The 25940-nt window shown below is 42.5% G+C and overlaps 2 long non-coding RNA genes across 5 annotated transcripts; both read left to right on the forward strand.

Moving 5' to 3' along the window:
• The first annotated feature begins 7230 nt into the window (after positions 1-7230).
• On the forward strand, positions 7231-13213 carry LOC102082675 (uncharacterized). Of its 4 annotated transcripts, none has more exons than XR_003219714.1 (5): positions 7231-7259; positions 7404-8300; positions 9716-10378; positions 10496-10700; positions 10782-13213. It is a non-coding gene; the product is annotated as an uncharacterized LOC102082675 (long non-coding RNA). The 4 variants fall into 4 exon arrangements; XR_003219715.1 differs by lacking the exon at positions 7231-7259 and having other exon boundaries at positions 7519-8300; positions 10782-12512; positions 13033-13213; XR_003219716.1 differs by lacking the exon at positions 7231-7259 and having other exon boundaries at positions 7802-8051; positions 10009-10378.
• A 7220-nt stretch (positions 13214-20433) lies between these two features.
• On the forward strand, positions 20434-23837 carry LOC102082730 (uncharacterized). The gene is made up of 4 exons (XR_003219717.1): positions 20434-21217; positions 21593-21706; positions 21997-22149; positions 22281-23837. It is a non-coding gene; the product is annotated as an uncharacterized LOC102082730 (long non-coding RNA).
• The last annotated feature ends 2103 nt before the right edge of the window (positions 23838-25940 follow it).

Raw genomic sequence — 25940 nt, forward strand, 5'->3', positions numbered from 1 at the left:
TTTCATTTCCCATGTCAATGAGAGAGACATGAAAGAAGGACAGGGCGGATCATTAAAGAGAGCTATTTCCTTTTTGGTAATAAGACAGAGCCAAGGTTAAGTTAAAAAAAAAGGAGAAAATCCTGTTTCCCATTCACTCGTTCGCCTTTTCTTCATTTTCAGGAACATTGTTGAGACTGTGTTTGTATGCACACTGAGAAGTCTGTAAGTAATCAAGGTAAAATCAACACAAGCTTCATGTCCCTCGAAGAAAGTCTAATATCAACATGCTTGTCCACTTCACCACAGCCTCCGCCTCAGTTTTTAAAGGATCGCTCTGCAGAAAGTGAAGCTACCAATCGCTGAACATGCAGGGCTGAATGATATAACACATTTCTCCTATCCGCAAAAGACTGACAAGGGCAGGTTTGACATAAAAGGTGAGACTAAACAAACAGTCCTGGTTTGGTGCTTATATCAGACAGGATGGTGAACGATAACCGCTTTGCCTCTTTGTCCTAAACAAAGACAGATCTGCTTTTCAAACTTTAAACTCAGAGTTTCTGCAGTGATGCTGGTCACAGACAACTGTGGTTCCCTCTTTCACCAGTCATCCTAAATCCCCTTCTTGTCACACATTGGTTTGAATTTCCTTTCTGTCCATTCCTCTGATCTTTGCTTTGTCCCTTCAATCAATCCAAGTTTCCCAAAGTTACCCAAATGCCCAAGATCTGTTCTAATCAATCAAACATCCCACTGATCAACCTAAATCGCCCCCACAGCCCCATAATCAGAGCTAATCATTGTTGGTCTGAATGCTCAAGCTCATTTCAAATCAGTCTAAATAACCGTGTGACCAACCTGGCTGCCACTAAAATCAATGCAGATGCACATGAGGTAAGCACTGTTAATGAATCCAGATGTGTTTGCAGTTTAGCCAGCTGCCGCTTTAATCAATAGAAAAAAGCCCTTGCGATGAGCCCAGCCACCACTCTTCATGCCTTCATCGTGTTAGTCCCAATGTCTAAAAGTTCTAAGTCCAAGATTTAAGTAGGTAAATAATCTAAAAGAATCATTTTCTACTTAGTCCACGCACTCATGTGGTCAAACAAAGTGCTCATGTGCTTAAACCTGCAATCTGTAGTCAGTCCAGTTTGTTTAAATGCAGACTCCAGGGGGCCTATCCCAGGGAAGAGCACAGGTCGGCGGTCTGTAGCAGGGCCAATGCAGAGAGACAGGCAAGCCATCACACTCTATGGGCAATATAGAATCACCAGTGGTTAACCTAACCAAATAAGTGCATGTCTTTGGACTGTGGGAGGAAACAGGAGCATCCAGAGAAAATCCATTTCCATTTAAAGTCCATTTAAATCCCCTCCTGATAAACTCAAGACCGTATTTCCCTCTCCGCTCTTACAGAATCACCACTCACACACTACAGTCAAACTGACAGATCCCACATGTGTCTGCATGTATCTGTGTGACTTTGTGGCAGTGCGACTGTTTGTGTTTGCTGAAAAAGCTCATTCAAGCTCAGCAAATCTTCCCTTGATAAATAAAGCGGAACGCGAATCAACAACAGTCATTTCAGCAGATATCCATCAGCCGCTTCGTGTCAACATCATAAAGTACTCGCAACATCTCAAAACCATCTCCAAGGCCAGAAAATGTAGTTAAAGTACTTATGTCATAAAGCATATTCTCAGCTTCCTCTGCCTCCAGACAAAGTCATCCATCAGCAGGGCTTGATCCATGAATTGTTTTCTACTTCCGAGTTAATGAGGCCGCAGTCTGGCAACAAGGAATCGACTCATCCTGATGCTCGCCGATGGATTTCACCATCACACACATTACAGATGGTTGACTCCTGATCATTTTTGTTATTGATTTTTTTTTTTTACAAGGCCAAATGCGGTACAGCCAAGGCACAGGAAAAACGACCACATAAATCCGTTGTGATTCATGCAGGACGAAGTATTTGGTCTGCAACGGCTTCAAACGGCCAGCGAGGTTCCTTCAGACAGTTTCAGGCAAAGCTGCTTCAAAAAGTAGATTCAGACTAAAAATGACACGGCAGATTTATAATTGACATTTTTGATTTTACTTTAATATTTCCGTTCACGGGCTACACCACAAAAGCAACATCATTTCCTAATTTTCCCTGGAAATCAGCAAAATTTGCAACCATAGGCTAAAAGACATAGGTACAGTCATGTCACCCATTTGTTTGTGGCCATCTTGGATTTTTAAAGCTCGACATGAAAAGTGAGGGGGGAGTATCCAATACAGCCACACCTTAAATCACACCCTGCTTTATCATTTATTTCATTCTAAATGGGACCAAAATGGTTTGTTCCTGTTAAAAGGGAGTTTTTTCTTTCCACTGTCGCCAAAGTGCTCGCTCATAGGGGCTCATCCAACACGTACTTACTCCCAAAGTGTAACATATGTGCTATGTGACAAATTGTCAGTATGTTACGCTTTCAGCCACCCAACACTTTCCTATGTTATGCATTCGGAAACAGTAGGAAACATGAGAACCGTTTGGACTGAATCTACACACGTACATTTATTTTAGTTTCTTATCATGAGTCGCTTTGGAAAGCACAAATCTAACACAATTAAGGTTGTGGTTAAGGTTAGGGTTAGGGCTCGAATACACGGCTGGAACGTATGTTACCGCCAGGAGCGTCATTCTATTGGATTGCATCCACAATCGGGTGCGTATCATAGGGATGCGGAAGGTTACCTTTTGCATTCCCATTGGTTTGTGTCATTTATCTCTGGACTACAGTGTGATCTTGTTTCTAAGAAGAAAACAGTTTCCCCTGCTTACATTTACATAAAACATTCAAATGGTTTCTCCTTTATGCTTCCTGTAAAATTCACCGAAAACGGCCAACCTTCTTCTCCAAGGGCAAACATTAATCTTCTTCCTCGCACAGAAAAGAAAAAGAAAAGCATACATTTATGCTGTATATCACATGCTTCAGATTACTGTGAGCAACAAAAGAAACATAATAAAATACAAAAAAGCAACAACAGCAAAAAGAAAGCACATAAAAAGACGCCCACACATCAAACCAGAGATGAATAGTTTGCACGAGAGAGGTAAGGAGTTGTCGGTTTATGGCCACTCTTCTCTGAAGTGGAAATTTCCCCAGAGGAAATCAGCAAGAAAGTAGAAACCATTTATGTGTTCAGTCCTCCCTATTGCAAAGAAATTATCCCGTACAAACCCCCACATCTCTGAGAGCTGAGGTACCCTGACCTTCACCACACACTACCTGTAAAGCCTTTCAATTTGCAGCCCATTTTGTGCTGGATATAAAAGTGGAGCGAGCTCAAGCGTTGGAGAATGATATGAGCCAATGATGTTCTGGGGAAAAACAAACTGTCACAGGCAAAAAAGAGCCCCCACCCTCAAAACCCAACCCCACCCTGCACTTCACTGCTAAAGTCAATAAGTAAGAGGGCATCCATGAGTATGAAGCATTAAAAAGTAAATAAATCTGGCTCCTTTTATTTAAAGTGAAAGAGATACACGGAGCAAATTGTTTCCTCATTTACTTGTAGAAAGTTTGCACACAGCCAGGCTCTCACTGCGACTGCACTTCTACAATTACAGATTACCTGCTGATCAGTTATGCTTTACAATAATAATCTGAGAAAACAACACATTATTTCCAAACATAGTGATTTTTTCACTTTGTGTTGTTTGGCTGTAGAGCCCCCGAGGCTTAAATTGTTCTCTGGATGTTGTTTAATTAGAGCGTTGCATTCAATCGGCGTCTAAACTGGAAACAAATTAAAACATTTTAAATAAATTTGTGTTTGTAAAAAGAGTTTGCAGATATGTCCGTGCAGGAGCGTGCAAAGTTTGTTTTAGTGGTACAAAGTAGTTATTTGGAGGAAAACTTTTACACAAGATTATTTATATAAAAACGTTATATTACATCGCTGGTTTTCCTTTTGCAGTGCAGCGCAATCGTCTCCCCATGCCACCACACCATCATAGACTGTATATAAAAGATGGCAGTAACAACAGTAAAATTTTCTATTAGTGGGATTTTAATTTTAATTTTTTTAAGCCAGAGGTGGCCATGCTTGGACAAGAGGATGTCCCCCTAAATTATCAGCTAAAGCTAGTTAGCCTGTTAGAGAATAATATTAGAATTTTACAGACAAAAACTAGAAGACAGACTTGTTTCATTAGTCCAGATGACCGAACAGCTAACCAGATTTTTTTGACAGACAATTGTGAGAAATTTGCTCCAAATATCACCAACAGCTGACAGCCAGCTGCACGCACCTGCCCGTCAAATCCACCTTTTAAAATGTGTTGGTTTCAGCAGGAAAACAGAGCTTTTATTTTGTAAGCAAACAGTTTCCACTTCTGGTTTCAGTTCCTCTGCTCATTGGTTATTTGGTGATGCTGTGGTGTTTACAGGCAAGCTGACATCTTCCATGCAAACCAATCTGCTGCTCTCATAATAATCACAGGAAGGTTTTTGGTGCAGCATCCACTTAATCTGATTTCACTCACCAACCAGCTGGTGGCCTTACTGGCTGATATCTTTAACTGTAAGTGGTTCACAAGCTAATGTTAAAGGAAGCAAAGAAACCTGCATATTTATGAATATTTATCCACAGTGCATTAGTTTACACAGTGAAACATGCTTGTTTGAGCCTGTGTAGGAAACACAAATGCCTTTGTGCTGGGTCAGGAAGGGCTTGTTTTATTAAGCTACCCATGAGACGCAGCCATGTAGCATCTGCTCTCTCTGGGGTCGATGATCTTTACACTTTCACATACACATAGGAACTATAACCAAATACGCACAAAAACATAACATCACAGCTCCTTACAACACAAATTCTGCCCTAGATCAGGGTAAACAAAAATCTTTATTATCCTGACGAGCACCCACCACGTTGTGTTAAATACTTGATACAAAACTTCCTCATCAGCCGGATGGAACTTGTGCACAAGTACCGCAGCACTTAGTGTTGTGTCGACAACTTAAAGTTCAGTAATGGGTTCGGTTAACACCGAGTCCCAGCGATGATCCGATAGAGGAAGACACTGCAGTCAGTGTTTCTGTTTACCTCTCAGAGTGGTCAGCAGACAGATAAGGGAAGCAGACAGCTCAATGAGCAAAACAATAAGCACTCAAACAGCAATTTCCGTCAGCAGAATGAGGAGGGAGAGACTGAAAGAGCCAGGGTCTTTTTATCAGCAAACAGAGGAGCTGGGTGTTTAATCTCCATCTTGTGGGGCTGTCGGTGTGTGCATTTGTTTGTGTGTGTGTGTGTGTCCTCTGACAAAAGCAGCCGAGTGTGTCCTGACACTTTGCCCTCTGCTGCACCTTCGGTCCCACAGGTCTTTCTTTCTACACAAATTCCTTCCCTCCTCGCTCGCCCTCTTGACTCTTTCCCCACTAACTCGGATTTTATTCATTATTTATTTTTTAGAAACATTTGAAAGTCACTGCAGACGAGGTCAGAGGTTTTCTTTATATCACATCACAGCCCCGCAGAGCACAAAACTCTGAGGATTTTTACTTTTTAGAGAACACAACGATAATTCTCCTGAGTCCTGCTCGCTCCCTGCAACCCAAGAGAGTTATCTGCAGTTACCAAGCAGGCTGACAAGGAGGGGTCACATTAAAATAGCAATAGAATGACTAATTTTAACAGTTTCTGCATGAGTATTCTGAGTAAATGTATATGCCCAGCTTTCTAACAGTACATTAGAGGATCTGTATGAGTTAAGAGTAAATGTACGGTGCAGCTTTGATCTACTCAAGAGATGATTTGCAAACTCAAACATCCATATCTGAGTGTTCTTGGTATATGTTTTCTTACTCAGTGCAGATAGATTTCTTTTATTTATTTTTCAGGGACAATGAACATTAATCAACAGTAAACTGCAAATGTTCTAATTTCCCCCCGCTTGGCCAGATGTTGAAACATTAAAACAACAATAAAGCTGCAGCGTTTTTATTAGTACACGAGAAAGCAAATCAAAACAGGAGCGCAAGCATGAACGAGTACAACGTGTACAACTGACGTGGGACATTATCGAGCAGACAATTAGAGCCGCAGACCACAACAAACGCCGTTACATCACAGACAATCCAGAAGGCACAGACACCAACGAACAGAGGCAACAAACGAGAGCAGGAAGGTGAGCAAGCAGAGTGAAGGTTTGACCGTGTGAACGCTTCCTTTTAAATGCAAGCGAACACCCATCTGCCACAACATTCAAATAACTGGATTAAGATCAAGTCGTCCTCATGTTCAAAAACACATCATTTGAACACAGAGTCACATGGTGCTGTTGCCGTGTAAGTTCCCGTGGTTACAGCCTCTGTGCTGTGTTGCATTAATGAAGAGGCGAGCCCACCGTTGCCCACTTTGCCAGCTGATCAGAGTTTATTCTCACAAGAACTTCAAACACATTATTTCAGTGCAGCATCTTGTAATTGTATTGTATTATACATATACATACTTGTGCACCCACACACATATACACATCACTACTGTCAAAATAGTGGGTGAGAACACCCGATCAGAGCTCTACCTTCTCCCTGTACTTTGCAAAAACCATGAATGGATGTTGTAGAACTGTCTGGTGTCTTTGGTGGGAGTTTGAGATACTTTTATTTATGTGTCAGGTGTCTTCTGCATCACTCTCATACAGTTTTTTTTTTACTATCGGCTCTTCAGTATGTCGCAGAGAGGGGATATCCTTAATATGGTCATCCTAAGTACTCAGCCCCACCCACCTCCTGTTCAAGCCTTCTGTGAGGGGTAGCCAATCTGATGCAAGTATGTTTAATGGGAGGCCTTAAATGGCTCGTTTCACACACAGTGAGATAAATAAGGATAATTTAGAGCTATGAATCATGAAAAAGGTGGAAATGGACCCACTTCAATGAGACAGATGGTGTTGAAATATTTTTAATGGTCTAAATTTATACAGAAGAACATTTAATCAACAGTTTGATGAAATCTTAAGAATAGAAACAGAATAAAGTAAAAGGGTTTGCCATTATCATTAAACAACAGCTATTTATTAAGATATTTAAATAACAACGAGGTAGATTAATCCTTTTCTTAAATAATACAAAGTACAACAAAATTCATGAGGTCATCCTGAGATTTAATGCCTTATTTAAATTCCAACCCATTCCATAATTGCTTTTTTTTTTTTTTTTTTTTTACTTTATCAGTTGGGGAGCTGGAGGGATGCGAGGCGCTGGAGTGTCACACAGGTACGGACAGATGGCCCTCTGTGTGCTGATGAATGTTTCAGCACATTAAATCTGGTCATTTACTCTAATGACTTGACTTCTTGTTCCTTGGCGCTCCCTCTTTGACTCTTTGATGAAGCCGCGGATTCTTCTGTTCGCTTGCAGATGCTTTGTTTGCTTCATTCATCAGTGTCCAAGATTCAGGAAACTTTTTCTGACTGGCCGCCAGCATCGCGCCATCTGTCTCCACCTGTCCAATAACTGGAGGTGCGGCATGAGAAATGGACTTCTGGCGCCTAAACTCATCTGCAAGAGAACCAGATGAAGGCGCAAGGTGCAGGCTAATAGCTGCAAATTATAAAAGAGCAACGCTACAAATATGTGTTGAATTATGCAGCGATGCACTGGGCTAATCTGTCATTAATATGCCATCCTGACCTTTGCTGGTGTTTGTGACTTTCACTGTGAATAAATGATAAATGATACCAGAAAAAGAAAGACTGTTTCGTGATAAGTATTTCTTTGAACAGCTGTTGTAAGCCACAGAAGTTTGTGCCCCGCTGAGCATCTGCCTTTGCAAATTGATTACCCAGGGGAAGCCCAGACCTGCCCTCCCTCCTCCACAAACTAACCACAGCTGCTGCTTTGATTAAAAGCTGGATGGAAGTCCCTGAATGCAACTTCCCGCTCACAAAAGTCAGACTGCAAAGTGGGATCGGTATTATCTGAAAAGGACGGAGACAAGGTGCCTCTGGGGTAGAACAATGCTGAAGCTTCCTGTTTGGGTTTTGGAGCAGAGGGTCATGTGATCAGGTATCAGCTAATGCTAGCAAGTGTAGTTAGCAAGCTAAGCTACAACCACAGACTGTTGTGCAGAAGCACAAACACCTACGCAGACTCATAGATATGTTTTTTTTAACAATTAACTACACACTGGATGACTGATCTGTCATATAGTAACACTAAAAAGTGTTTCAAATGGCCTCAGTACCGTAAACGTGGTCCGGAGGTCGAGTACGGACACTTTGGAGACCACTTGAAGACACTTAGCAAGTTAAATATGTGAGTTGGGAAAATATCCACCCTGTATGGTTTTTAAGTTTTTGTACCAGGTTGTAAAAATGTTTATTTCTGCTATAAACTTCACTCACTTTGGAAGTCAGTTTAAAGTGGCCATTAGAGGTGCAGTTAGGCTACGTTCACACTGCAGGTCTTAATGCTCAATTCTGATTTTTTGATCAAATCCGATTTTTTTGTCTGCTTGTTCACACTACAAATAAAATGCGACAGCAAACGCGCTCTAGTGTGAACGCTCAAAGCGGCCCGCATGCACAAAAGAAGATGTCACACACAACGCGCTCTGTTTAGACCCAGACCAAACAGTGTTGTTTGACTGATGGCCCTTAATATAAAGACTTTACGTTTCCCAATTTTGCTTTAAGTTGTAAAGTTATTTTGTTATTTACATATGGCCTAATAATGATCCTTATCGCTGTTTTAGAGGAGCGGTGCTTCAAAGGATGGTTCTGTCAGAATCTGCAGATTATACAGTACAAATAAAATGTTCACGTTTCTCCAACGTTGTCTTCCCAACAGTTTCACTGACATCTACACTGGAAGCGTTCGCGATGTCTTCTCCGACGCTGGTACTTGGCGTCTGTCTTGTGTCAGTGATGTAAAAGACTGATTTAATGCGACATGACCGTTCACACAGCAGTCGCTTTCTAAAACATCGGAAATGTATCGGATTCAGGACCACATACGAAAGTGACCCAGATCGGATTTGAAAATATCGGATTTGTGCCGTTCACACTGTCATACCATGATCGGATATGGGTCGCATAGGGTCAAAAAAGTCGGATTTGATGCGCTTTCGCCTGCAGTGTGAACGTAGCCTAAGTGTCCTGTCACCTCGCCACAAATCCATCTACAGAGATGGAAGAGCAGAAGAAAGACCGCAGCACAAATAAGAGCAGACATCATGTCTACATCAGGACATACAGTAGCTGGTTATCAGTTCGCCAAGTTAACCAGTGTTTCCCGTGGTTAACTTAGCAAACTGGGTTCACATGAGAGGGACGGCCTGGCAGCCTCTGACCAATCAGATTTATGGATATCTGTGAGGCGTACAGGAAGCAAAGGGGCTGGTTTTCAGCACCTTAGATAGATAAAACTGTACCATGAGAAAAATATGAAGAGGCTGAAAAAAGAATACAATCTTAGAGAAGCTGCTGCAGAAAATTAAGCAGAGAGAGAAAAAACTCTGTACGGTAATATTATGTGAGCACTTAACTGCTTCGGCCAGAAAGACTGGAAAAGAGTTACTATATTAATAAACATACATGACGCCAGGAAAGAACGTAACCTTAGTACAACTAGTTGTCCTGCTTTAAGCTCATATACTAATACTTAGAGAACAATAAACTGTTGTAAAATTGTTTGCAGAATAAGAATCTGCATTTCTTACTGATGCTCAGCAGGGAAACAAACACTTCAGATGCTAGTGACAAACTTTAGACCCTTCTACTGTCTGCACACAAAGGCTCAAGGAATCGTCCAGGGAGGGTGAGGCTACTGTTCCAGAGAACTGATTGGTCAGTAGAGGGCCAGTTCATTTCATAGCTGCTGAATCATCAGGAAACATGTAAACATGCAGTTTCTTTGTTCACAGAGCAAAGATGAAAAGGTCCTCGGGCTGTTACAGTGTATTAACTCATGTTCAGCTAGACAATAAGTAGACAGCAGAATGAATATAGTGTATATTTTACAGCACCAGCGCCCACAGAACGTAACAACGGGTAAAAAGGTTTATTTACAAAGGGCAGGGAATGTGCAACAGGGGGATCCAGGTAGATATCGCAAAGGTAAACATTCAGCAGTGACAAGGCAGAGTGGAATTCGAAAAGCCACTGAAGATGACCACAGGGAGGACTCTGTGACGGAAGGGAAGAATAACAAGGCCAGTCGAAGTCAACAAGACAGAATAACCGGATCTAAAGCGAGATGCTGAGCATCACTACCACACAAGAAGAACGAAGAAGACCGAGCGGATAAGTTAGGGCTAAGACGGTGTGCAGGTGTGTCAGCAGGCAGAGAGCAGGAAACACAGCAAGGCCACGCCTGTGTTAAATCCACAACAGGTGATATCATTCAGGTTCACAATTTAAAGTAAATTATTGGTTTAACTTGAAACATTTGAAGTTCTTCTTTTGGTAAAGAATGGCTGAATGGTGTCTCATGTTTGTCCTCTGGTACAGTGTCCGGCACCAGTCTAATGATTCCTGCCATGACTTGTTACCTCATCAGTTCACTGCCCACAAAGCAGATCTTTTTCTGCTGAAAAGCAATCACTGGAGAAGATGAAGCTTGTTGGTCAATGAAGACAGAAAGTTCCACAGGAAATTGGCGTCTTGTTCATCCAGCCTTCACTAAATTACATCTTCATGGACCAATGAGGAGAAGGTCTGCTTCCAATATCTAATTACCCCAGTCGTGTTTAACAGGAAAGAGAACTGACCTTTGACTCTTTTTATAACATTTCAGGTCATCGATCTTATCGACTCCATGGCGTCAGTCACCCTCCTGAGCAGTGCTGGGGTCATCTGGTTAACTTGAGGGTAAAAATAGCAAAAGAGGCGCTCCTAAAGGAGAAAATGCCTCTGACATGCAACCAACTTCCTCAATATTTAGCCAAACAAATTCAAACCAGAGAGCCTTACTCTAATCAGGGGTTATAAACTCCTCCCAAACAAACCAAATGACTAATATGTAATTCTAATTTTAAACACAGAGGGATGATGGAGGCGCTCCCTGCGGTTTTGGGGGGAAACATTAACATTGACCTTGTGTTGATTAAAATAAGAAAATAAATTCTGTGTAGTTGTGAATTTGTGTAGAGAGAAAACTCTGATTAAGTGCACTGACTTAATAAGTTACATCTATTTCAAAGGCTACATGCCACGAGTGTAATCACGATGATGAATACATATTCATACGTCTTTGGTTTACATTATTATGGATTGTGTGTGCATCACAGTGCAGAGTCGTTACAGTGGCATGCAGGGACTGAAATGTAATAGTTATTTATATTAGAGGAGAAACTCAATTGAATAACTCTGTTTGCATGCATGCAGTCAGAACGGTGAGGTCTGAGGTTAAGGAGATTTAAAAGGACAGTAATGATTACTTCATAAGGTCAGAGACAAGAGACGATCATCTGCAAGACCGAATATACGAGGTTCACCACAAGCGCTTGATTTGGTGCAGGACATGCTGCACCTGAGCGCATGTACACTGCAGATTTGGGATCATTAATAATGATTTTGTTTGTAAAAAAAACGACATTTAAAAATAGGGTTAACACGATTAACAGAAAACGCTCGTGTAGATTTCAACAAGGTGGAATTAAAAACAAAAAATAAAGTGGATCTCCATCTAATGATTACATAAATGTGGGATACTTCAAAATAAAAGCATGAATAACAGTCATAAATAGAGCCAAGAAGACAATTAGTTAGATTCAGGATATGCAAAGTGAAGGTTGTGGAGGAGTCGTGCACGATCAGCACGATCAGCTTTATTCTGGGAACAGGAACAGCTGAGAGCTGAAGGTCTCACTGTGCGGGGTCACACTGATGAAGTGCCGTTAAAGTACCCAACATGTTCCTTTGATATGAAACACTGTGTTTGGTCTCTGCCTGCTCCGTTTGATATGTGAAGTTTATGTTAAAATCTTAGGTGACCCAACAGCTCTGAGCCCTTTTCCCCACACCAACCATCACTCCCACCTTGGAAGCGTCATTCTCTTTGCATGTGTTTTGCTCTGTTTGCATTTTTACTTGTTGCATTTTATACATTTGGAGCTTTTTCCCATGTATGCTTGTGCTTTTCCCTTGTACAGTATGTGTTTTGTCCTTAGGGACCACATTATATCGCTGACTCTGGGAAGCCTTTTGCTTATCTGCTGGTGAAAGATGTGTTTTGTGCTTGTGTCCCACTTCGCTGTATTCTGCACCGCTCTGCTCCATCTATTTTCTGTTGCTTATCTGGAGCCGGTGCTCGTGGCAGAAGGGTAAGTAAGGTAGTCCCTCTTCAGGGAATCCCGAACAGTTACCGAGCCGAATGAGATGTATAATCTCTCCAGCATATTGTAGGTCTGCCCCGGAGTTTCTGTCCAGTTAAGCACATGCAGAAAACCTCCAAAGGTGCCCCAAACAACCTTGACCGGCTCCTCTTATTGCAAAGACTCGCGGGCTCGTCTCCAAACTCTTATCTGTAAGTGTGATACCAGCACATGGAAGAAATTCTTTTTAGTTGAGCGAAAGCTCCCCTGATTAGAGGCACACATTGTGACTAACAGCAGAAAGTAGCTTACAGTGTAACGCATTACAACAATACTGAGCAGATAACGGCTGAAGTCACCTCAAGTGTATTTAAAGAAAGTTCGCTGTACAATCTTTCACCTGTGAATGTGTGTCTGATAGAACATGAGTACACCTGCTCTCACCACCAAAAGACTTTTGCTGAAACCAAAACTGTAGTTCCTCTAATGACTTCAGAGGTTCAATCCTGGCAGACTCGCACATGTTCGCAGCCTGTTTTTGTGTAACTCACATAATTTTTTAAGGTTTCGAGATGTAAGCTGATGATTTCTGCAAGTGAGCAGTAATCTGAGTAGTGTCACCGTGCTGCTGCTTGAATTCTAGTGTTTTATTTACATGCATCATGTGACCTGTGCAGACTTGTCTTCTGTGCTGACTTCTTTTCTTTTCACCGGGCCGGCTTGTGTGTTCAGAGGCGGCGCTTCCTCCAGTGTACCTGTGCTCCTCCTCCCGACACTCCTGGAAACAATCGCTCACCTGCTACTTAAAGTTTCCCCGCCGTGCACTGATGGTGCAATAGATGTTTTCCTTGTGTTTGTGTATTTGCTTGTGGATCCTGTTCTTCTCGTGTGCAGATGCCTCCCTCATGTCTAAAACCTGTGGAGAAAAATGAAAATAAAACTCTGCATTTTTGCCTTTTTGACTGCTAATTCAGTCAGAACTGCAGTAAATGTGTTAAACTTTTATTCTGGTGGTTGCAGTTGAGTCCAGATGTGGTTTAAGCCATTACGGTATGTTAATAATTAGCAGTGCACCAAGCTGGCCCTCCACTGTCTCTGTGGTGGAAGAAGCTAAAGCTTAATAAGACTGAAAATCATGCAGATCCACAAACTAATAACTAATGTGATGTCAGAGTAGCTACTTCTGTCCCTTATATTAACAGATTTTGGGCAGCTCTGTTCAATCTGACGTTAACTGTGCTTCAGAAAGTTGAACAATAATATTTTATTGCAATTAAGAACTAATAATGTGAAAGATTTCATGCACTTACATGAAAGTAACACAGGAATCATTTGTGCAGCAAGTCATAAATCATGTGACGTTATTCTTTTCCACACGCAGACGGCCTGCTGTGACTAAAAATGATGCCAGCGTGTCATAAATTATGACATCCAGTGAGAGGAGAGCGTTGGGTTTTGACGGCTGCGTAGGAGGGCGGCTACATTTCACTCCTTAGAAAACACGGGCAGACAAATAACATCATATTGATCCAGTGTAATTCCTGGAATGACAAAGACGCTGAGCAAAGGGGATGCGGTGTAGGAGGATGAGGAAGAGGAGGAGAGGAAGGAGGGAGACGGCAAGCAAGCAGAGGAGGTAAAGAGTAATTTTGGATGAGTGGAAAAAAATAAAGTAATGGCCAATAAAAATGAGACGCCCGCTCCTCTGCTCTCCCGGAAACACTTTTTTGTGCCGCTTTATGTGATGCAATAAAAAGGACAGCTGAGAGCAGCGAGCAGGAATGGCCGTTTTATCAGCTGGGAATGAGTCTGTCTCTCTCAGCCCCAAAGACTCATATTAGTTTTATTCTTGTCACGGTGAACTTCCCTGAAGCTTCCTACCACATTTTCCCGTGTGCTCGTTTAGCTGGTTTGCTCAGATTTACACACTCATTCTGTTTCCTCAGAGCTCCGGGACTCTCTCGCTTTTTATTTCATGTCGTGCGTGGAGATGAACAGTCAGAGAGGCGCTACCAGACGCTGATAGAGTCACTTTCCCCCCTTTTTTTGCATTTACAATAAGAGCAGAAAATGGGTTTCTAATTATTCACTGTCTGTCCAAAAGGGAAACTATGGCACAGTAACACACAGCTAACCCGAGCCTTAAAACATACGCTGCAAACTAGTGCTGAATGCTAGATTTGTTGTGCATGCAAACTGGAATTTACACATATAATAAAATTAATGGAAGGCTATAATGAGCCATGCATTCACATGCAAAAATAAAATAAGACTATCTACAACTTTCCGTAAAAGCACAATTCATTCATTAAAATTATGATCTGACCTTCAGGAAGAAGGAAATGGCAACATCCACATCAGGAAGCTTCATGCGCTGCTATAGCTAAAAGAAAACAGTATCCCAAATCTCAGTTTGGACACATCTTTGGCTGTTTTAGCTCAACATAGATTTGGAAGTATGAGTTCAGAATCTGCTGCTGTTAATGGACAGCAACACACTCAAGCACATGCAGCAGGTTCATTTCAGGTCCCTTTTATTTCAATAGCGGCAGCATCCCAAAAGTGTAAGACATCAGACATCATTGGTTGATCCATGATCGTGGACAGCAAAAGGAAAGTCTCTGATTTAACAAGAAGAGACTACATGTCCAAACATAACTGAATGCACTTTTAGTCTGATGTATTATGATGTTTTGTGATGATTTTATGTGCCTTAACTGTTTGGCCACAATGGCTGCCACGAGATAAGGCCTCAGGCACTTGCGCTCAGAGACCGGTCAGCAACCCCCCGGCACAAGGCAAAAATGTGTCTACGAAACAAGGCAACTAAAAACGAAGATAACGGTAAACTAAACTGGGTAACAAACAAAACACTAGGAATCAAGAGACACAGGGTTGGCGCAGGGGCCAGGGAAGGAAACAGAAAGGCAACAGACTCAGTAGACGAGGATGAAACACAAGCAGGCGAACAAGGGAACAACTAAGGGACATGGAGGGAGACCGAACGCAGACATGACTAAGGAACATATAAGTAAACTCAAACCTAATTATTCTTAATAAACTAAAGAATCATAAATCCCAAACGTAAACTCAAAAAGCTGGGTCACAGACCCACAACCACGACACGCCCACAGTGTCACAGAACACACATGAACGAGGACTGCTCGCCTTCAGAGTAAAAGTGTGCCTTACCGCTGCAACTAGCACATTTCAGAAGGCACAGCTTTTACTTTGAAGGGGAAAGGTCTCTGTCTCCACACATTTCACAGCTACGGTCAAAATCACAGCACAGAGGTTTTTGGTGCAGCTCTGTGTACCTGTGACCAGTTTCATCAAGCGACACCAAGCATCCTCGCAGCCGGTGTGGGAATACACTTTGTTTTATTTTACAACCAATAGTTGCCAGATGTTTGCAAACCCGTCTGTAGACCTGTGTGATTGCGACCTCTCAGTCCCACTTTAAGGCACTTACAGCCTTCGCTGCTTCGTCCTCTTATCTAAAATTGAATTCAAATGTAAACATGAAAACATATCTCAAACTCTCAAACGTTTGTTTGTGTCAAAGCTCCACACTGAAGCTTGGACGCTGCTTCCACAATTGATTCCATGATGGAGAATCTGGAGGAAGAATTATTATTTACCTGCAGGTCCGACTGCATGGACGAAGGATTTGTGGAAGCGGAAACCCTGACGCTGGGATCATCACAGATGCTCTTCAGCCTCATTTCCAATCCAAGAGGCAATGATGAAAAAACACTAACAGTGATAACTGCTTCTACTACAACATTAGAAAACACATAAGCCTACTAATGTGGATCACACGGGCCGCATTTACATTTATTCAAGGTTGCTCTCTCCATAATCAGAGCTGTAAACTCTCATAGTGCTAAACAGCAGTCAGCTGGCCCGCGCACAGTGAGTGGACAGACTCCCAATCTACTGCAAGGGCACAGGGTTAACAAACAGATCCTTCATTACAGCCAAAACAATCTTCTTCTCCTACACAATTAGCGCCAAAGCTCCCAGCGGAGGCTCAACAGCGCAGTGCTGCCGTCTGTCTGCTCCCCGCTCCGTCCAGGATGACGAACACTCGTGCACAGCAGTTTCTTCCCTCTGTTTCTGCTGCTGTGCAGCCTTAAAGCACCAAACAGATGCGCTTCCAGAGCCAGCAGCTAACAAACCGAGCTGCTCCCGAGGGCCCGGGGACGGAAACCGTCTCCAAACACGAGGAAACAATAGATTCAGTTTGTCAGAACTTCTCAAAGCACTGGATTACACTTCATTACAGAAAACTTTTCTGTATCAGTCCTATTCTTACATATATATACTGTTTTTTAACACGTGTTTATGTAGTAATTTATAAACAATAATCTTTATCGTCACTTTTAGGTATCAACTGATTGTTTTGTGCAGTGCACAAAGCATTTACAGAGCAGGTGCTAAGTGCTCATCAGACTGGAGAAGGTGAACAAAAGGAATGGAGATCATCCTTACTGAAGTTAAGTAGCTTTATTATAACACAAACCTGGAAAGCCCAGATTTGGTTAAGGACACTTCTGCTGCTCGGTGTTCAGACTGGGAGGTGACAGAGTTGGGAGGTGAGGGTGAAGAAAGCTGCTGGCTTCCTTGTATCCATCTTTGCTTTTAGCCACACCAATATTGTTTAAAAATAAAAGAGCAATTTGCACATTATCCTCAAGACAACTGAACAGCTCTCAATTCATCACCGTGTTCAATTTGCACGACTGGTTTGAGCCAAGTGGAGACGCCTCTCGACAGCCCGGTCCTCTGGGCGGAGCTGAGGCAGCATGGTCCGAGTCTCCTGCATGTGTGATGCTCGCACGCCTGCGAGGGAACGGATGAGGAACACAAACAAGACGAGCTTTAATGTGCTCATCCATAACGTGCTGGGCAAATATCCCATAATTACTGCACAGACCGGGGTCCAGTCATACATTAGCATTGATCATTACAGCATGAAGCTACCTGGTTGAAGCAGCTGATGATACCAATCACAGCCTTAATGAATCCCACTTAGCACCAGTGGATGGTTGTCCCACAGTGATTGCTCTCCCAGTAAATTAGAGGCTCACATCTGTCACATTCCTGCAGATCAGCCACCAGGAGCTGTCACGGTCGGATGAGAGGCACCGTGTGTTTCACACGTTTTCCTTCACTTGGTTAAAACTGAAAGGAAATAAACTGTTTGTCTTTTGTTCTTTTTCTAAATGACTTTGGTCAGTTAGCGGAGCGATGAGCCATTCCAAGCAGCCCTAATGACCGTCCTCCTCCGGCTATTAGCAGAACAATACAGTGGATTTAGAGCTCGTGGTGGGCGAGCATCAGATGTGGAATACACTTTCAGGTGTTATTGTTATTATTGTTATTATATGTTCGTTACAACCTGTGCTTTTGGCTCCAATGGAGAATCAATTCCCCAAGAGTCCGGTGTTTAGAGGCTGCTACAACGAGCACTATGGCTCATTTACCGCTTCATGATAACTGCATAGAACAGAATTTGTTTTTATCCATTCACGTTGAATGGCACGTGTGTGCTAACACAGCTGCTAACTGTTTGCTAGGCTTCACCTCTGTGCTGTTGTTGCCTTTTATTACAATTATTATTTTAAAAAATGGTGACAGCTAAAGTACTAAAATCAAGGCTTCAAATCAAACAGGATTTCACCAATTATTTTTTTTTAATACAGTCTGTGGTTCCTCTGTTACTTCACCTGCACTGTGTGGATTTTTTTAAAAGTGTAGACTTTAAAAGGCCACTGCCCCCTAGTGTCTAAATGTGCATTACAACAAAGAAAAACGAGAGTAAATGGCTGTGACAGAGACATCGGTGATTCACGGTAACACTTTGAGTCATTCATATTATTTAGTAGCTTTACTAAAAACAACAACATTTCTCCGTGTGGAGCAAAATTTTAATATCACGTTATCAGTTATTGTCTTCACTCGAGTCGAAAAAAGTTAGCATTCATCCTCCAGCTTCACTGTTTATATTATGCTAACCATAGCAGAGTAGCTAGCCACCACGTAGCACATCATTATATAGCAGCTAGCCCAACTTCAGTAACCCTACAAACGTCACTGCTGTTTAGTTTTCTGTCCTCATTTATGTTGGAAGTGATAGCAGAGCTGTACGTTTTAATTTTTCAGAAATCTCTCAGTCAGAACATGCTATATCATGCTTAGGTGGAAGCTAGCGAGCTAACTTCCTGCTAACTTCTAACTCTGTTAAATATAATAAATCCTGTTTTCATGGATGCCTGGATGTTAAACTTAATTGTTACACCTGGTAAAGCAGCAACGCTGATCATTTTATTAAAGATGAAAGAATTTAGACAGTTTTTAACTCTCAGTGATGCCGCAGTGTTCGTTTGACTTTGGGACCTGAAGCAGAGTTTGGACCCAGAAACAGCTAATGACGTCAGACTTAAAGACCGGATAAAGGAATTCCATTCTATTTAAGATTTCACATTTGGGATTTTTGTTTTTATGCTCTGCACTCATCCAGCCGGCCACAGAAGATGCAGATAATGATCTGCTGGGAAAATATTCTCACACTTCCCCGCTAATCTGCCCACCTTCTGGTGCTACTCTCGCCCTTTTTAATTGGTGAGCAAAGACAGCGTCCAACACCAATTAGGAGTCAGTATGAACTGGGGGAGTTAAAAAAGCTCAGGTTCAATCCAGAAGTCGTCCAACCTGCAGCAGAGCTCCAACGTTCTCACGGCCATGAAAGGAAAAAGAGTCTCATACATGTCAAGACGCATTAACGGAGATTTAACCACGCTGTTCCCTGCGTCCCTCAGAGGGGGGAGATGGGTCGCCCGTGAGAGAAACAAGGTAGCCAGAGGAGAAGGACAAGTGTAAATCTCAGGACACTTTCAGAGGCAGGAGACAGGGGGACAAATATTGTGTCATGTGTCCGTAAATACCAGCAATAAAACCAGACAAATCCTTTGGACCTTGGAGAGCTTTCATGCAAACAGGCTCCGGCTCCTCAGACAGCAAGGGCAGCGCTGTTTATCATGAACTTGTGGATCGTTGCAGTGTGGCAAACTGTTTGGATGGGATATTAAAAGCCATATTTCACTTTCTTCCCCTGGTTTTAGCGCACTATCCAGCAGGTGAGGGAGTTCAAGCCTCCCGGTTCACTCATTGATCAACACAAATAAGGCAACGACGCTGTTTTTTAAACCCTCTGATACAGGAAACAAAATTCTTTTCCTGAAATGAGAGTTAATACCTCACATTTCATCATCGTACTTCAAGTTTGCAAGCTGTCAGTTTGATTGTGATTTCAGAGGTGGGCGATGCAGTGGCATAAAGCTACGATTCAGCCTGTAAATGCGATTTATGGTCCAGCGTACTCTTTCATTTGGAGCTGGGGAGCGTCTGATGTGGAAAGCTGAGTCACTGCATCGATAGCTGATAACTGAGAGCTTTAGATTTCTCCACATGGTGAAGTTCATCGGATCAGCGGGACGTTGGCTGAGGAAGCAGAACAGGTCGTTTACTAATTGGAAGGTTGGTGCTTCGATCCCTGTGTCAAAGTATCATCGGACATAATAACGAACCCTGAGTTACTCCTGATATGTTCATTGTAGTGTGAATGGTCAAGCAGTCTCACAGAGGACGAGACGAGGGAAGTAAAACTATAGCACAGGAAACAAGAAACTATCAAAATAAAAGTGGAACTAACTCAGAGATACAGACTAAGACAAAAACGACACAAACACAGAGAAACAACGAAGAGAACTAATGAACCGAAAGTCATCAATAACTAAACTAGAAACAAAAATAATACAACTAGACTAATACTCACTTTTAATTAATTACATAAACTTAGGGTAAATAACTAGGTTTACAAGAAATCATCACAGTTTTATTAAAAGTGGCCAAAGATGGAAAGTTGTCATCAGAGTGGGCGGAGCAATCCAAATATTGGTACTATTGTTGCCAATGCTGATACTAGCGTGATAGGATCGATATATGTTTCTATCCTCTAAGTTTACTATGCAGATCGGTGACTTCTGATACCTCAGCTGCTTTGTGTTAGCTGTCAGGTCTCTTTAATTTACAGCCTACAGCACATTTAAACAGCAGACAGATGCATTTACAGTCCAGGTCTCCAGAAATAAACTATTTCAAAAGACATGAAAATCTGAAAGGTGTGTTCTGTTGTGTTAACTAATTATTGTGGAAAGTAGAAATCACAGTGGTGGTGATGATGATGATTGATCGGTACTGGTATCAGCAGTAATGGCGCTGTGCGCACTTGGTATCAGATCGATAACTACAGGCCGGGTCGCCTCCACAGGGGTGTGTCTGTGCCGAGCAGGGGGTCAGAAACTATCCAACTGACTAGTTTTTTACAGCTTTGAGAGATTTTTGCAGACAGTGAAGTTAACATGAGAAATATTTGAAGGCCTGGATCTTCTTGTTTGCGTCATCATTTAGCAGCCAAAACTCTCGGTCGGCATCTTTGGCTGACTTTACCTCATTTGTTCAATAGACCAGCAAAATATAAAAATGGTGTAAATGGGCGTGACCTTTACCCTTTCTTCTTCTTTTAAAATTTTTTTTATTCCATGCCTCTCTGTTATCTAAATATCATAATCACAGAGGTGACTGTTGGGTTAATTCTCACACTCGTCGGCGTATGCGGGGCATGATTAAACATCCTCGCCGACAAGTCATTTGGGTGAGAACAAAATTGGAGGCTGAGGCTGGCATTAGCGGACCGAAGTCTTAGAGAGATGATGGCGGGGCGGGATGGGTGAGATGAGAAACACAGCACCTGGAGACTAATTAGATATGACATCCAGAGCCTGCTATCAATTTGTACCCTGCGCACACGAGCCCGGCCAGGACCGACCTCGACCAAGGGCGAGGCGGCGAGGTGAGAAAAGGAGAAGGAAGAAAAGCTCATTGAAGTGTAGAAGAGGAGGGAAATTAATTACAGAGCAGCTCTACTTGGCTTTTTATGGGAAGTTAACTCTCCAAACTGAGGCAAAGCATGTTCAACATGGACTTTGAAAATAAAAAAGACGTGCTGACATGATTAACTGATTAATCAGCAAGTCTGAGAGCTGATACACTGATCGATCATCTTTTCAAACACTGTCTGATCTGGATCTTTTGTGTAGACATTTAGATTATCAAAAAAATGTATATTCTTTTGTTTTGCACTTTAATCGTGTCATTAATCAGTCGTTTTTCAGCAGATCATTAACATTTTGCCTCCTTCTTCTTCTGTGGTGTCTGATACCCACAGGGGGGCAAATTAAAGGCCTGAGGTCGTACGCTGTGACGAGGTGCTGCCTGTTGTCCTCGCGTGCTCTGTCTTTGTCTTCAGGAGGAAGTGTGTGCTTTGCAGCCCAGTTCAAATGTAAAGGGACTTTTTCTAGCCTTCTTTTCACTTTTTACCCAAATCTCAGCGTTGTTCGGAGGTGAAGCGAAGTCATCTCTAAGTTTCTGTCTCAACTTTTATCTGAAAACTTTAAATGCGTTTAAATCGAGAATAAAAAGTAGACCAACGATTTACAGCACGTGTCACACCCGCACCACTCCTCTGAATTCCTCCGTTCACATTAATAAAATTGTGCAATCGGCTGAAAATGAGGCATATTATATATTTCCAAAGTGCTGACAATTTCATCCACACTTTTGTGACCTCAGGACTAGAAGATTGTAACTCATCCCTGAACATCGGCCAGAGCCAGAAAGCTGCAGCTCACCTGCAGATGCTTCAAATCGCTGCAGACTTTCTAACAAGGACAAAGTGCAGGTAGCACTTTACTCCAGTGCTGAGCCTCTCTCCGCTGGCAGCGAGTACGATCCAGAATTCAATATCAAATTTTGCTTTTTACCTATCAGTTTCTAAACTGTGGAGCTCCCATCTGTATTTCACATTTATGTCTGTATATTATAATCTAAAATCTCTTATTCTGGCTAACCACCAGCTACTGATGTGCCTGGAGCTGCGCTGAAGAAGAAACTTTCCCAAGACACCAATTTTATCTTCACCCATGAGCTGGCGCTTGCCTTCATTTCATTACCAAGGGATCGGTGTTGGCTTAATAACATCAGGCCTGAAATGTGCCCCTTTAACCCAAATCAAGGCAGTGCTGGGGCACGATACAGTCCATCTACTTTCATAACAACATTTGGGATGGCATTCTCAGGAGGCTCCACTTATCTTCTGCGTGTGCATATCAGTCATTAGTTCAGCCTAAAATAGTCTGCAGGGGCCACATTAAAGAGAAATCGTTGGAAATGTAGCCTGAAGTTAACCTCGGGGAGTAAGAAGTCTCTGCAGAATCAGAGCGGCTCTTCTTCAACTGTTAGAGGTAGCTGGAGTCACGTTACCCGTAACGCACCACATCTCATGGTTGAATAATGTTTGTACACACAGTGAAGTGCATTCTTTCTAACAGCCAGCAGGGGGCGAATCCCCTGACAGGTAAAAGAATTCCTAATTGTTGGCACGAAGATCAGAAAAAGACTCTACTTCTCGTTTAGTTAAAGACGTGATTAAACACACTCCTTGTCTTGAAATGTTAAATTATGGTCTCATGAAGAGCAAAGTAAGAGTCAGATTCAGTTTACTGTCATTGCAATGAAGGCAGCAAAACAACAGAATCACTCTGGGACCCACTGACGTGCAAAATTTAAAGATTTGTGCAAAATGCAAATCATTTGAGTATGCACATAAAAATAAATAAGTGCAAAGATAAGAAAATTATAAAACACAGTTTAGAAGTGCAGTTCACGATCGTATGTGCAGTTTAACGATGTGACATTATCAGACATCAGTTGTGTGTAGCAGCAGCATTTATTGAGTGTAATGAGCCGTGATGCTGTGTGCAGGTTGCGATGTTTCCTGGATGATCATGGAGGCCCCGCTGTAGTAGCGTGCCTCATATTTATCCTCGCCTGATGGCAGTTTGGTCCTGATGACTTTTTGTGCCACCTTGATGACCCTCTGCAGCGCGTTCTGGTCCTTCCTGTTGCTGCTCCCATACTGGGACAGTTTTCCAGCAGACTTTGTTGGAAGTCCAGCCGCTGGTTTGCCGTCCTGCCTCTTCATTGACGTACAGAGGACCTCGTCTGTTCTCTTGGACCGTCTGAAGTCTAACACAATCTCCTTGGGTTTCATCATTAAGCGCACTTCACGATATCATCACTATGTGATTGACGGGTTGCTTTTGTATGTGCATGTATGTTCACGCATTACAAGTGGAATAAAAAACCCTCAAAATGATCTCAATACAGAAATCAAGGCTTTAAAAGATCAGTGCTCTTTGCTCCAGTTGCTTTGTATGAATACCGGTCACAGAGGGGTCGGTGTGAGCGCAAGTTTAAGGTTCCTGCTTCTGTGACATCATCCAGACTCTGGGTTGGAAGTTAATAAAAAAATGAAGTGAATGCGTCAGGGTCCTTATTGCTTTTGGTGCATTTTATATGTGCATTTTTCTGGGAATAATCGAGCTGGGCGATGGAAGCCTTTTTTCTCATATTCAGGGTGACAAATACCAGAGATTTTTAAAGCTTCTGGCATCCTTTGACGCTGCTGCATTGACACATCGAATCATGATTGTGGTAAGACTTGTTTCACTCATATCTTCACATATGAAAGCGCCATCTGTCACTAAACCACTGGGTACATTTAAGCATTTTTTTTAACAGTATGCAGGGTTAGTGGTGTTGGGGCATATTTGAACCCAAACCATGACCTTCTGTTGCACAAATCCAAGTCTTACAAACCATCGAGTAAAAGTAACAATGAGAGAAAATAAAAAAAATAAAAAAAAATTATAAAAATCACAAAGATGTGACACAAACTCCTGACTCACAGTTGTGTGTCCTTTCAGTGCCACCCCGTCTCTCTTGAAGACAGTGCTTGGATCGATTGGCATGAACAAAATTATTGTCACCATGTGCAACAAACTCACAACCTCCCTTTGAAAGGGTTGGTTTGATGAGCAGATCTGCAACTCACAGTTTCCATCTTCAAAGCAACTCTGGTGCATCAATATGGCGATAAAGAGACAATAGGATGGAGGAAGTCTGCCATCAATATGAGACTGATTGAGATGGAGATTGAACCCATAGTAAAAAAAATTATACTGAAAATAAATACTTTTCTATAGTGTAATTTTATTGTTTGTCTGTTACTTTTTTACTCTAGTGTAGTGTGGATGACTGTGGGGGAAGTCTTTATCAGTAGCCAAAGCTCTAAAATGTTAAAAGTCCAAAATCTATGCCCTCCTGCACGTTTTCAAAAATCCAGCATTCCAGGTTGGAGTCTTTGCTGGGCCAGTTCTGCCCCCCGGGCCTTATGTTTGACACCCCTGACGTGGAGGTTGAGTGTCTTGCACAGTCAAACTCTAATTACTGCACCGGGTCACCAAATGCTAAAAAATTCAATGCATCCACCTGTTTATACTCTAGTGACTCTCAGCATCAGGTGTTTCCATAGACAGTGAGTCAAAGTCCAGACACCTCTGTGTGATTCCTGTGATGCCTCTGGGATGAGATCATGTCATAAAGCATGCACACTGGACACAGCAGATATCAGAGGTTTGCATTAATAAATATTCAAAAGTAAAACAGAGCAGCAGAGAGGCACACTGACATGAGTCCCTGCTCCTCCAGTGTTTCCTGTCTCATGCTCTCACATCACGGAGTGTGATGGAGCTAAACAGCAGAATTTCTCTAGTGACTGCGGAGCTAACCCTCAGAGAAACACGCTCATTCCCAACAAACCCAACTCAGAATGTGCGCACACGTGCACTTCTGGCCACAATTCAGGATGCAGCGTCGACAGATGGCTCCATGAAGGCGGCTGGGCAGGGTACAGTATGTCATCAATTCATTTGGACTGTGTCCTGAATCCCAAATGATGCTCCTGTACAATTTCAAAGACGCAGCAACAGATTGGAGCTGTGAGGGAGGAAAAAAAGAGTTTAATTGGGAGCGCTAACATGCAAATTCCTTGTAGCATCAAAGGCAGCTGCAGTTATTACAAACCTGTCTTTTCAGAGTATCTGTCAGGCATTACTGAGCGAATCAATCCAGACTTTGAGGAAGAAGTTCAATCTGACCCTGCAGCCACAGGCGCAGCGATGACCTGTGAATAAGACACATTTAACCAAACTGAACTTCATGACGACCAAATGAAAAGGTAATCAGCAGACACACAGAGTGTCTCCACTACACTCTGCTGTCCTTGTGAGTTTTGTGATTAAGATTGTGAATCAGTCCATGCCCTGTCAGCCGAGGCAGACGCGACCCGAGGCCATGGATTTGCAGCGTGGAGCAGATCGGTCACCGGGGGACTGCTGGAAAGTCTAAACTTGTAGAACCGATACGCCGCAGAACATCTTAATCTTCCCTGAGAGCGGCGAGACGCCGGGATAAGCTGCATGATCTCAGGAATCTTCTCGGCTCAGTCGAGCATGTGGGCACACTCATGCATAAATCCACGTCTTAATACACAAACAAACTGTCTGAGGGAGGATGATGCTGCTGGGTAAACTGGGTCACTGCATCAGTGGAACTACGACAACATGAAGTGAAGAACAGCAGAACATGAATGGATGGAAGCATGAATGAAGATT

Source organism: Oreochromis niloticus, linkage group LG4, assembly GCF_001858045.2.
Source record: "Oreochromis niloticus isolate F11D_XX linkage group LG4, O_niloticus_UMD_NMBU, whole genome shotgun sequence".
NCBI classification, from domain to species: domain Eukaryota; kingdom Metazoa; phylum Chordata; class Actinopteri; order Cichliformes; family Cichlidae; genus Oreochromis; species Oreochromis niloticus.